The 13865-nt window shown below is 34.7% G+C and overlaps 1 protein-coding gene across 4 annotated transcripts in view; it reads right to left on the reverse strand.

Moving 5' to 3' along the window:
- The window catches only part of LOC131841324 (thymosin beta), a 41454-nt gene extending 35575 nt beyond the window's left edge, over positions 1–5879 (reverse strand). For all 4 annotated transcript variants that reach the window (XM_059189650.1, XM_059189648.1, XM_059189649.1 and 1 more), the window contains exon 1: positions 5771–5879. The gene's annotated coding sequence lies outside the window, so the exon portion shown is untranslated. The remainder of the gene's footprint in view (positions 1–5770) is intronic.
- Positions 5880–13865: the final 7986 nt, after the last annotated feature.

Consider the following 13865-nt stretch of genomic DNA (forward strand, 5'->3'; position numbering starts at 1 on the left):
TTCCAGACTACAGCATGGGGTTTTTCAAGGGTATATTAATAGGCTACCGTTATTTACCATCAGCCGGCCTTATGTTTGTTTCCCAACATCATAATATAAAAAAAATGCCCCGTCAGCGTATACCGTTAACACAGACGGATCACCAATCCATCACCATAAAAACTGAGACTAGAAAAACTGTAATTGAAGTCTATTCTCGTAAATCTAATTATAGATTTCGTGTATGGCCATTACAATCGGCCGCGAAAGTGGCGAAAGTCGGATGAACCGGTTTATATGTAACTCTTTTGTAATTCCTTAAAGATTTATGCGTGTGCACGATGTCACAATAACTGACGATCCTCATTGTAACCAGAAAAATCCAGTACTACTATAGACTTTTATCCTAGACTAGATTTTGCCCGCGGCTTCGCTCGCGTGGAATATAACTTTATAATTCTAAAATAATAGATATTTTCTAATTTAAAATTAGCCTAAGTTACTCCTTATTACATTAGTTACCAGCCAAAAAAAATCCCGTCAAAATCTGTCCAGTCATTTCAGAAATTATCCGGAACAAACAGATAGACAGAAATCGTAAAAAAAAATATTTTCGTATATGTACCGTATTTATATTCATATGCATGTAGTAAAAAACGGTTATTTCAATATTACAAACAGACACTCCAATTTTAATTATATGTACAGATATATAGATGAAAAAAAATCTGAATTTTGTATGATTATTACTTACAAGATGTAGAATTTTAAATTTCCATAAATACGTGTATTAAATACGTAAATATTTGATAATAAGTCATAAACAATGCAAATAAAAAATAAATAAATAAATTTATTACGAGTAATAAGTTTAATTTTGTAATATTTCACTACTTATCGCGCTATACATTATCAGTTATCACCTGATGATGTTGAATCATACAGTTGATGGAAAAATAATAAATTTAACTCTTAGTGATAACTTCAACTTATACTAGCTAAATTCGTTTGCATTACATTTACTTGACATTTATCATTATATTTCGACCAATTTACATAATATCTTTTTAAATTATAGCCTAGGTGTTATTCTGATGTATAAGCTATATTACTGTAAAGTTTCATTAAAATCCGTTCAGTAGTTTTTGCGTGAAAGAGTAACAAACATCCATCCATACTCTCACAAACTTTTGCGTTTATAATATTAGTAAGACTACGACCTCGATGGTCTAGCGGTCTAGCACACCGCTTTACATCCGATGGTCTCGGGTTCGAATCCTCGCACGGCACAAACATTTGTATTCATGAGTATGATCGTTTGTATCGGTCTGGGTGTTTTCTATATATAATATGTATGTTTTTACGAAAAAAAAAACATATCTATTTGTATCAGTTATCTAGTATCCATAACACAAGCTTCAGCTAGCTTAACTTGGGTCTAGATGGCGCTGTGTGAATTGTCCTGAGATTATTATTATTATTTTATTAGTCTTCTCGTACAGATATTCTCCTAAGTCCTACACTACGGTAATAGGTACACGTTCTGCTTGCATTTATGTTTGCAACTCGGAAACGGCAATAATTCTGTCTGTCTTTAATTTAATAAATTATTGTTCATTTTGTGATTCGACCTACGTAAGGAGCTACAAATAGTAATAAAATCAGTAATTCTGATGTACCATTACATAGTATAAAACAAAGTCGCTGTCGCTGTCCGTCCCTATGTATGCTTAAATCTTTAAAACTACGTAACGGATTTTGAAGCGGTTTTTTTAGTAGATAGAGTGATTCAAGAGGAAGGTTTATATATATAATACATGTACACCCGTGCAAAGTCGGGGTGGGCAGCTAGTAAGCTATATTACTGTAAAGTTTCAATAACCGTTCAATAATTTTTGCGTGAAAGAGTATCCGTCCATCCATTCTCACAATCTTTCGCGTTAATATCAGTTACGACTATAATTCTTACGTTATCATCGACTAAAATCTACGACACGTACATAAATTATATTAAATAATAATAAAAAACAATGGAAAGCACACACCATCCACATAGTACCCATAGTTTTGTCATCCACAGGAGTTATACCAAAAAGTCTGAACAAACACCTAGACACGTTGCACATCCCCTCCTCTACAATAGACCTATTACAAAAAGCCGTCATACTAAACACATGCCGAATAGTCAGAAAATTTCTATCTTCATCACATAACTCATCCAAGCTTGACTAAGGCCCGCGTGTTTGAATATATTACCCCCGTAAAAAGGGAGATATAATAAATATATATATATATATATATATATATGTAATAATAATAATAATCTCAGGACAATTCACACAGAGCCATCTATACCCAAGTTAAGCTATCTAGAGCTTGTGTTATGGGTACTAGATAACTGATACATATACATAGATATATTTTTTTTTGTAAATACATACATATTATACATAGAAAACACCCAGACCGATACAAACAATCATACTCATGAATACAAATGTTTGTGCCGTGCGAGGAATCGAACCCGCGACCATCGGCCGTAAAGCGGTGTGCTTGACCGCTAGACCACCGAGGTCGTCAAAAATAAATACAATAAACATACATAAAATAAAACATAAATACATAAAAATACATAAAACAATGTAAATCCGTGCTTAATTTATAACATACGCCCCAATGTAGAGTGTTTATAATTCAAAATAACAACGAACTGTTATTGGCTGTGTCACCCATGTGTTAGTCAGGCTTCTATTTATAGTCGCCCAAGTAAACTTCAGCTTTGTTAATGTGGGAACGAAGTCCTCTAAGCACAATGCGAAAGAAAAGATTTTTATAATTTTGTTTATAACTAGCTCTTCCAGCGATTATGCGCCTGAAATTTAACTTTATTTTACTGAAATAAAAGTAGCCTAAGTTACTCCTTATTATATCAGCTACCTGCCAAAAAAGGTCCCGTCAAAATCGGTCCAGCCATTTCAGAGATTAGCCGGAACAAACAGACCGTCAGACAGACAGACAAAAATTGGTAAAAGTGGTTTTTGGTGTATATAGGTACCGTATTTATATTCATGTGCACGTAGTAAAGAACGGTTATTTCGATATTACAAACAGACACTCCAATTTTATTTATATGTATAGACTAGCTTTTGCCCGCGGCTTCGCTCGCGTTAATTTATCCCCTTAGGGGTGGGAATTACCAAAATCCTTTCTTATGGGATGCCTACGTCATAGTAGCTTTATGCATGCAAAGTCTCAGACCGATCGGTTTAAAATTGACAAAGTTTCATACAAACTTTCATCCCCTATTTTATCCCTTTGGGGGTAGAATTAATCAAAATTCTGATGAGTGGAAATAAGATAATAAAATAAAATTAAAAACAATTATTTACACTTATGTAAATAACTTAAAATTAAGTGTACAGGTGTACACCGGAATAGGTTTAAATAGTAATCTACACTGAAATAAACTATTAATATACAACTAAATATAAATACACACATACATATATACAAATATACATACATAAAAACACATAAGATTGTTTTACTTCATTTATTTTTTCTTTCTTTTTTTTTTTTTTTTTTTTTTTTTTCTTTTTAATAATTATTTCGGCTGCGAGTGTGCACCCACTCAAAATCGTACTCGCAAGACGCCGAGATTCGTAAAGCTCATTTCAAGTTGAACGACACTGGACCGTGAGCAACGCAGCACCTAATTGTATTTATTAACATAATATATCGCGTGACGCCAAACGAGCCATAGCCAAACGGTTAATTCGTTTTTTATATTACCGTTTCGTGAAAATTTTGAAATTCCTCCATTTAAACGTTGCATCTATGATTCATGGTTAATTAAATAAATCCTATTTAATTCTATGTAACAGATTCAAAGCTGCGAACAGATACTACGTCAATTAGAACGTCGTTTCACTGAGTCATCATATCTCCCCCTCGAATCAACCCACCCTTAAATTTGTTTAAGTGACATTGGGGACATAACATTCTCTAAATCTATAGCGAAAACTTACATTTATATTTTATAAAACCGTATATAATAAATTAATCATAAATATGGTAAGATTTACCTTAAAACTATTTGACGTTTTGTACAATTTTAGCAATTAAGTTAATATACTTTAAAAATAGTATTTCACAATCAAAGCAAATTGTGAATATTTTGAATAAAAAACATAATTAAAATATCAACGCGCATTGCGATAAAATACATTTAATTTTCTTTTATTCGATTTTATTTCTGGTTAAAATACGTCCTGTGGCAGATTTTATAATTTGAATTTGGAATCGCATCGTAAAACGCGTATTAACTTTTATTTTATTTATTATAAATATGTTTTACGGCTCTGGATACAAAAGTTAGTCTGTATACAGTGTAATAATATGTGCCTATAATCGACCTATTTGATTTGTAAAGGAAATAACTGATTAAAGGTGTAATTAAGCCAATCCTTCTTTTCAATATCTCTGTGTAAACACAATGACATCGGAAGCACAATAAAAAGAAGATAAGCAATTATTTGTCATTACGACCTCCATTTTAAGTCACCCACCCTAAAATAACCAAAGATGACGTCTTCTCAAATTATACAGACATTACTTGATCTGTGGGTTTGAATGTTATTTGTTTTTTTATTTAATATGCAAACAGAATTAGATCAATTCGCAATAAAAAAAAGTAATAGATAGTAATTTAATGAAACCATGTTAACAGACAAAAGAAATTGAGAACAAAGAAACATACATGTACCTGTATTAAAGAAAAAAAACATTCTTTCTGTATGTAATCATAAGAAAATGTAGAAACCTTATTTATGAATTTCTTTAACATCAATTACAGAAATTTTTATATCTGTATGACCTGAGACTTCTGCTTCCGCGACGACGGCAGAAATAATAGTTAAATACATTAAAACAATACCAAAAATGTAGAAATGAGATTTAAGAACTTCTTTGTTTAAATAAACTTTATTACCTGGTCTTTTAATTGTCATTCTACCTCCTCATTCGTAATTAATATTCTGCTGAGAAAAATACGCAATAAACTCAGCTGTAGCCATTTTGAAGTTAGTTTTATAGTTCATATGTATCGAGTGTTACTATATGGACGATCGATGATGGTGTGAAATATATAGGACTACAATTAAAAACACGTGTACAAAAATGGGAAATACTAAAAACTTACGAGTAGTTTTATTCATACTCTGTATATAGAGGAAATATTTTAAATTTTTATTTATAATATACTAACTAATAAAGTACTTAAACGATTTTAATAATTCTTTCACCTATAGACAACAACATTACCAATAACTGTTGTATTTTTTAAATTACAGGTGGCCTATGCTCGTCAGCTCATGAGCTGAATTAAAAAGAAATAAAGATACACTAATTACTCTACGGTAATTGCATCCGTGACAACTGGGGCGGGTTAATGTATATGTGTGCTTGTTTATTAAAACAATGAAAACGCCGGCTCAAGAAAAATCTTAGCGTGAAGTCATGCCAGCGCATCGTTCCCAATAACGACTGTCGAGTTCCGTTAAAATGAATCTCCAATTGGAATTCTGCGTACATTTATTTGATGAGAATATTAAACCAACTGGCGTCCTTTACCCCTGTGACAAGTGCATTCGATCGCCGGTTCCTGTGGGAGCGAACGGGAAGCGAAAACCGTTCGATAATGTCCGCCGACATTTTGTATTTCCAATTTAGAACGTTCAGAGACAATTTTATAGATTTATTACAATAAATTAAATAATATAAATATACTTACCAAGTTAAAATGTGGAAGATGAAATGTAACGTAGACGATGTAGCACTATCAAAACGCGACTGAGCGAGGAAGCGGGTTTGTGTGGAATCAAAAGGCAGTGGTGTGAAGAGAGTTGCGAGCTTAGATTGGGGGTGGCAGAAGTGCGGGGGGCATTCGCAGCTGTGTTCGGGCTCTGGCAGTGCACCGTTCCGCCATTTAATAATATTTTCATTTTCGCAGTCGATGAATCATAAGTGTATCGCTTTGTTAAAAGAAACAGGAAATATGCTATTGATCAATAATGACGTAATTTTAAGTCGACTAGTGGTCGAAATTCGACCGTAATTAATTTAATATTCAGTAAGATTATAGATAAAGAATATTAATCCATCCTTAATTGGACTACAGAGTTTAACAATAAACAAAAGCGTAAATATATGGTAGTGTATGTAATACTTTCTTTTTATTTAATTAAATGTAATGAAAAACTCTTGATTGTTTCTATCACGGAAAGAAAATAACAATTACTATTAACAATTACAATTAATAATATGTACACCAAATTACATATTTTTTTAAAAAACATTAGTTTTTTGCACTACTTGTTTCTAAACTATAAGTGTGGAAATTTCATTCACTTTTTTTACATATATATATATATATAGATAACACATGGCAATTCACACACGCCATCTATTCCAAACTATACATAATATATATAAAATACGTACCAATACAAAAACCGAATCGAACCCACAACCATCGAAGACGATGTATTAAACTGCTAAACAACCGGTGTAGTTGATTATTATAGGAAAACCATTTCGCCATCCGATACTCAAATGGGAACCATACTTGAAGGTTAATTTTTAATGGAACTTTTCATGTTGATACCTCAATCTTACCCTATTAGGCTGGTAACATACATTCTACTCCACTCATCTTTAAATAAGACGGGCTGTTTGCCACCATCATCATCATCATCATCATCGCAGCCCGGCAGACGTCCACTGCTGTACATAGGCCTCCCCCAAAGATCTCCACGACGATCGGTCCTGCGCTGCTCGCATCCAATGCCTTCCAGCGATCTTGACCAGATCATTGGTCCACCTTGCTGGAGGCCTTCCCACGCTGCGTCTTCCGTACCGTGGTCGCCACTCGAGGACTTTACTGCCCCAACGGCCATCTGTCCTACGAGCTATGTGCCCTGCCCATTGCCACTTCAGAGTCGCAATTCTTCGGGCTATATCGGTCACTCTGGTTCTTCTGCGGATCTCCTCATTTCGACCACGCAGAGAAACCCCTACCATGGTATAAAAAGACGGGGGAATAGCAACGAAACGCGCGAATTGACGTCCACTTGAAACACATTACATTTTTTTTATTTCGTTCTTACCATGGTATGTGCATAGTCCATAAAAAATACACAAATTTGTACACTGCTAACATTCTTATTAAATTATTGATTGGTTGGGATTATAGGTTTTTTTATGGATGATAATGGAATGGTGCACCCGCCTGCGTTAACAGTTTACGCTGGCAAGATACTGGTGGAGGACGATAAGATGAACATGAGGTCAGGTCAGTTAGCCTATCGTGACAAATTCACCAGGAATTTCATATGATGGTTTCCAGGGGAACCGCCATACTGTCATGGTACATTGCCAGCAATGGATCAACAGTTCAAATTACTAACAATCCCCATCCTCGCTGTGCAGCTCGCTGAACGCTGACAATCCCATTCCCCAGGAGATTGCAAGCGTAAACCGTTAGGTTTGGAACCCCTGAATTCACCAGGAATTTCACATGATGGTTATGTGAAATTCCTGGTGAATTTGCCACGATGGTCTAACTGACTTGACGACATAAATATCTTATCATCCTCCACTGGTGCCCCGTCAGCGTATACCGTTAGCGTAAACGGGTGCATCATTCCATTATCATACTTAAAAAACCGAATGTATGTTACCAGCCTTACTGCCACCAAACGAGCTGTATTCCGGATGAAAGTGTAATAATATGGCGGTGAAATAACCGTGGATACATAATACTGTACGCATCTGTAATGGAAACGAATGAGAACCGAGTAATCTCATCTTGTAATGCTCGTAATACTGTAAAAGTTTATGGGAGTGCATTAAATTTTATAAGATAAATTATATAAGACAGCCTAGCTGACTTCGCAAACGGTGTACAGCCATATAAATTACCGCTATTATAAGATAGGGGTTGATGGTAGAAGGGTAAATAGCATTGCATGTATTGCTGCATGTAATTCTGAAGCATAAAGAAATTAAAATAAAAAAATAGTCTAGAAAATAAATTTTTGGGGTGGATCACCCTTATCACTTAGGATAGGAATAGTCTAGAACCAGTCAGTTCTCAGATCTATGTACACAATTTTCAGTTTCAGAGTTGTTTTGTTACAAACACTGTGACACAAGTGTAACTGGAGCGGGTACTCTACTATTTTATTAAAAATTAGAATAATTTTAATAAATTTATATATATTTCCCATAAGGGCTCACAGCCAAGAAGTAACGTCAAAAGTGACATATAAAAAACATATATCAAAAATACAAGATTGGCTGTATGGGCTGAGTCCTTTGGCCTTTCCCTGAAAAGGGACACAGGGAACTTAAAAAAAATAAAAAATACAAAGTTTATAAAAAGAATAGTATACAACCTGCCAGTAACATCAAGAATTTTATATACATCGTTAAAAATATCCATAGATATATATTTTTATATATCTGATATTTTTATACAAACATACTGAGCAAAGCCTAGGTTCACTCACTAATAATAATAATAATAAGGGTTAAATTAATAGGGGTTGCCGTCGGAGCTGGGGTGAAATGCACATGCAATACTCAACTCCGCTATAGGTTTACCCGCCTATGCTAACGGTTTACGCTGGCAGGACACTAATGGAGGATGGCAGATTGTGTTTGAGGTCAAGTTAGTTAGCCCATTGTAACAAATTCACCAGGACTTTTTTTTTGGAATGATGCACCCATCTGCTCTAACGGTATGCGCTGACGGGGCACGAGTGGAGGATGATAAGATGAACATGAGGTCAGGTTAGCCCATCGTGACAAATTCGCCAAGAATTTATCACAATGGAAACCATTGGGGAACCGCGTTGAGGTCAAACTGACATGGTACTTTGCTAGCAATAATCATCTGTCCACATTACTAACAATACTCTTGCCTATCCTCACCAGGATTTTTTTTAAGGGATGATAATGGAATGTTGCACCCTCCTGCGCAAAGGTATACGCTGGTGGGGCACCAGTGGAGGATGATAAGATGAGTATAATGTCAGGTCAGTTAGCTCATTGTGGTAAATTCACCAAGAATTTATTACGACAGTTTCTAGGACCAATACACCAAGATATAAAGGTGATACCTACCTATCTATCCAGAAATAATAAGCCAAACAAAAGTTTGCCAGGTCAGCTAGTAATATAAAATGGAGAGAACACACAACGCCATCTAGTACAAACTAAGCAGAACAAACTTATTAAACAGTGTGAATTTGTGATATACACCCAAGTTCTCGTTATCAAGTCTAAAACAATAAACAAATAATTCAAATAATAAAAGTCAATATTAATATATAATAAATAATAAAAGTCGGTGCGATTATGCCGAAAATATTAATAGATTCGAGCTTCTGTAAAACAGTAACACAAAATTTTACTGATGTTTTGTAAATACTTTTTATTATCACGTAACTTTTATTAAATTTTACATTTATTTCAGAGACAATTTGCATATCGAATAACACAGAGAATGTATTGACAATGGTCACAGATTATTTATTTTACTATATTGTCACAGACCATATAAACTATAACTTTTACAATAGCAATATCACTTTTTATATTTTCAGTTGTCATGTCAGGACTTACCTATAAGTAAGTACCTATATCAGTTGTCTAGTACCCATAATACAACTTCTGCTTACCGTGGTACTAGATAACGCTGTGTTAATTGTCCCGGGAAAAAAATGTATACTAGTTATTTTTTTTTTTTGGAATACCAAGGAAATTTGCAAACATAGTTATAAACATAAATAAATCAGAACGGCCACTTACAGTGTTGGAAACTATTTTGTATACCTTTTTTATTGTCTATATTTTTTTAAATAATATATTGTTTTTATATGACATAAGTCATACACAAATATTCTACAACTATAACGGTGCCGTTTTCTTTGCTCGTCGTCTCGGTCTCCATCCACGGATCCATCACGGATACAAACGTAATATAAAAAAAATACAGTACTAACTCGAGAGGCGTGTATGTGTCATAAGTACTCATAAAATCATATATCAAAAAATAACAATCTACTAAATTAAAACACATACTGAAACCATAAAAAACAAACATTTTTAAAAAAAAAGAAAATGCATATAAGTAACATTAAATTCGATATTTATAAATCAAAGAATTGCCTGCTCGTTATGACCCTCGCTAAAGATATTCTATCGGAAAACAAATCAATATCTAATACCCAACTTAATCTGTTGAAGTTATTACTTGCTCGCTACATATAACTGTTTTGCCTATAGGTAGATGACACAGGTATAGAAATAGAGGAAATAAATAGAAATAAAATTAAGTTTTGAATGTAACTCAGGACTTAATTATAAAATAGATTAACTATTTATTGCAATAAAATAACTATTTATTGCAACAAAAATGTAATAGTTAATTTTAAACTTTCGTGTTTAATATACATTATTTAAATTAATGTCGCGAACTTTCGTTAAACAATCTAGTGACTTAATTATAAAATAGATTTAATAACTATTTATTGCAACAAAAATGTAATTTACAGTAATTTACAGAGTGAAAAGTTAAACAGACACATCCATATTAATACATAGCACTTCGTAAATTATAATACCACCGATTAAAATAGGTAACTAGGTAACTTCTTAATTCGGCCATATAGTCAAATGTCAGAAGCATGTCTGGCAGCCATTTTGTGGCATACATCAACGCCATCTAGTATTGCGTATTGCAAATTCAGTGACGTCAGAGTAGAGATGTAGAGTATTTAGAGGTTATACACATTAGCTAATAAACGAAATATGAAATAGAATTTCTTTATTCATTATTAGGTACTAATTTCTTTGTTATAAATTTTATTAAAGTTTACTTAAAATGTAAATTAAGCAAGGATTTCAATTGTTTACTTAATTGAAGCTTTTTCGATTTCGCGCATATTTTGTTCTCTGGCAACATAAATTCTAGAATGCCCCGCAGTGTTCACAGCTACAACAATGTTTCCCAAATTGTAACAAAAATTATTCAAATGACTATAGAAATATACATGTATGCCCAGGGCTGAATGGAATTAGAGCTTTGTCGATATGAATGATTTGAAATTAAATGAATTAGCATAAACATTTGGATGATAGTAATATATCCAGGTAAAGTTTGTCTTCGCAACTATTTACAGCCCCAAGTTATGGATATCAGGATAAATCTGCGTAGAATTGTTTAAATGAATTTATGATAATATATATATTTTAAAAATAAAACGTACAATAAAGAGGTTTCGCTTTTTATTGTACGTTCTATTTTAAAAAAGTATCATTATAATTTTTTTATTATTCTTTCATTATATTACTGTAAAGAGTGACATTATATTTGTTGCGCGGTTGTTATCACCTCACCACAGTATTGTGAGGTATGATGTGATGAGGTCGCGCTATATCTATAATATATTATTTATTGTAGTATCTAGGTAGTGAGTATACCGGTAAAATAATTGTACGAATTGATTGTACATTAGTAAGTTTATTGGTAGTCGACACGAAGTCGGGACGTAGATTTAAGTCAAGTGTAAAACTTGACTTAAATCTATGTGAGTGGAGACGTAAATTAATAGAAGGGTGTCAAGTGTCGACAGAAATATTACAAGTGTAGTTACATATTTTTTCTTAAGTTATGATTTGTTCAGATGTTCAGATGGCCCATCTGATGGTAAATGGTTACCGTAGCTTATGGACGCCTGAAACACCAGGGGTATCACATGCGCGTTGCCGACACTTAATATATCCTTCTTGAAAAACCCCATGCTGTAGTCTCGTGAGAAAACCTCGGCAGGAAGTTCATTCCACAATCTAAGTGTACGCGGGAGGAAGCTCATCTGACACCGCACTGTCCGAGACTACTTGGGTTCCAGCGTGTGGGGATTAATTCCCTGTCGATAGCGAGCGGTGCGATAGCAAAAGGTGACCGTAGGCATCATGTAGATATAGAAATAGAAATAGACATAATCTTTATTCAAATAAACTTAATATAAGCACTTTTGAATAGTCAAGTTTTTTTATTCTACCGCTTATTCGGAATACAGATTCATCACAAGAAGAATAAATAAGAAAAATAATAAGAAAAATAATGAAAATTGTGTGTTGCTCTTTTAAATAAATATTGATTTACTTATATTTAATTAACAACAAGGATTAGGCATGCGACAATCAACATAGAAACCGCTACGCACTTAATCTCTGTTCAATCAGATAACATTGTCAGCGCTATGAATTTTAAGTTAGATATTTTCTACAAAAACATTATTATCATTATAAATTCTTCAATTTTATAATAAGCTTTTTTACAACGAAAATATTTTATGACACATTTGATTTTTTTTCTGGCAAATTGACTACAGACTGGGAGTTTGTTGTAAAACCTTATGCAATTTCCATAAAACGAATTACTGACTTTATGTCGAACAATTCCTCAGAACACAGTCCGTTGTATAATCGGTTGAATACACAAAGCGAAGGGAACTCTTGCCTGAAGCTAAGTAGTTCGATACCGCCAGAGAGATTGGGATCATCGACAATTCTCATAGCACGTCTCTGAACCGAGTTAAAAGGACCGAGCTGGTATCCAGGTGCTCCTACCCAAAGATGAGAGCAGTACTTCATGTGCGGCAGAACCTGTGACTTATATAAGAGAAGTCTCTGGTCCGCAGTGAAATACTGCCTCGCTCTATTGAGCATACCAAGTTTTTTGGACGCCAGCTTCTTTTCTTCCAGGTGACTTCGGAACTCGACTGTACTAGAGATGTCGACACCGAGAATCCCAATACGCTTAGAAATGGTAACGGACGTGATCTGGAATTGCAGAGCCACAGCAAAAGGCTTGTGTCTTAGTAGGATTGAATTGTCGTTGAAAGTTCAGGCACCCCCAATCGGAGACTCTGGAAAGAGTACTCTCGATTTCAGATACAAGCTGTTCGGTTTGCCTCCACAATGGAAAGACGAATATTAGCACAGCCCGTGTAAAATGCGTCCCCAGTACTGTCATCCGCATAACAATGAATGTTAACTGTGGTTAACAGATCATTGATATGCAGCATAAACAGTGTTCGGGAGAGAACGGAGCCTTACGGGACGCCAGTGTTAATGTCCATGCTATCGAAGCAACTACCGTCGACCACGGTCTTGATGCATCTGCCAGACAAAAACAACCCATTTGCTTTGCCCATTGACAATCCCTCTAGTATTCCATATAAAGGTAATTTCGATAGAAGACCTTGATGCCAAACCCGATCGAATGCCTTCGCTATGTCAACGCTGATTGCCAATGCCATCCTGTTACTCGATGGCAAGATCCCAGCGGTGTGAAATACGCTAAAAGATCATCAGATGAGCGATCATGGCGAAAGTCATATTGACAATCGTGATCCTCTAGGTATCAAAGTAGCTGTGTATTAATTACACGCTCCATCACCTTGGAGAGTAGAGATGCGATAGCGATAGGCCTCGATGGGTTTGATCAGTCGCCCTTTTTTGGCACAGGATGCACAAGGGTGGTCTTTCATGGCGACGGAAATTGCCCAGAGGAGTATGAAAACGCAAAGAGGCGGGTGAATACAGAACACAACTCAGGAGCACACTTCTTTAACTATAATGCCGGTATGCCGTCTGGCCCATTCGACTTGTTGACATCAAGAGACAGTAGCTATCGCTGAAATCTCCGTTGTGTTACGGATATCTCCGGCATAGAGCTACCACACCATGGGATGGTAGTAGGTGTCCCTAGCGTCTAGAGTCGAATTTGAGGCAAAAAGGGCGCAAAACAAATC

This window comes from Achroia grisella, unplaced genomic scaffold (assembly GCF_030625045.1).
Source record: "Achroia grisella isolate CSIRO2021 unplaced genomic scaffold, CSIRO_AGI_Agris_v1 utg1581, whole genome shotgun sequence".
NCBI classification, from domain to species: domain Eukaryota; kingdom Metazoa; phylum Arthropoda; class Insecta; order Lepidoptera; family Pyralidae; genus Achroia; species Achroia grisella.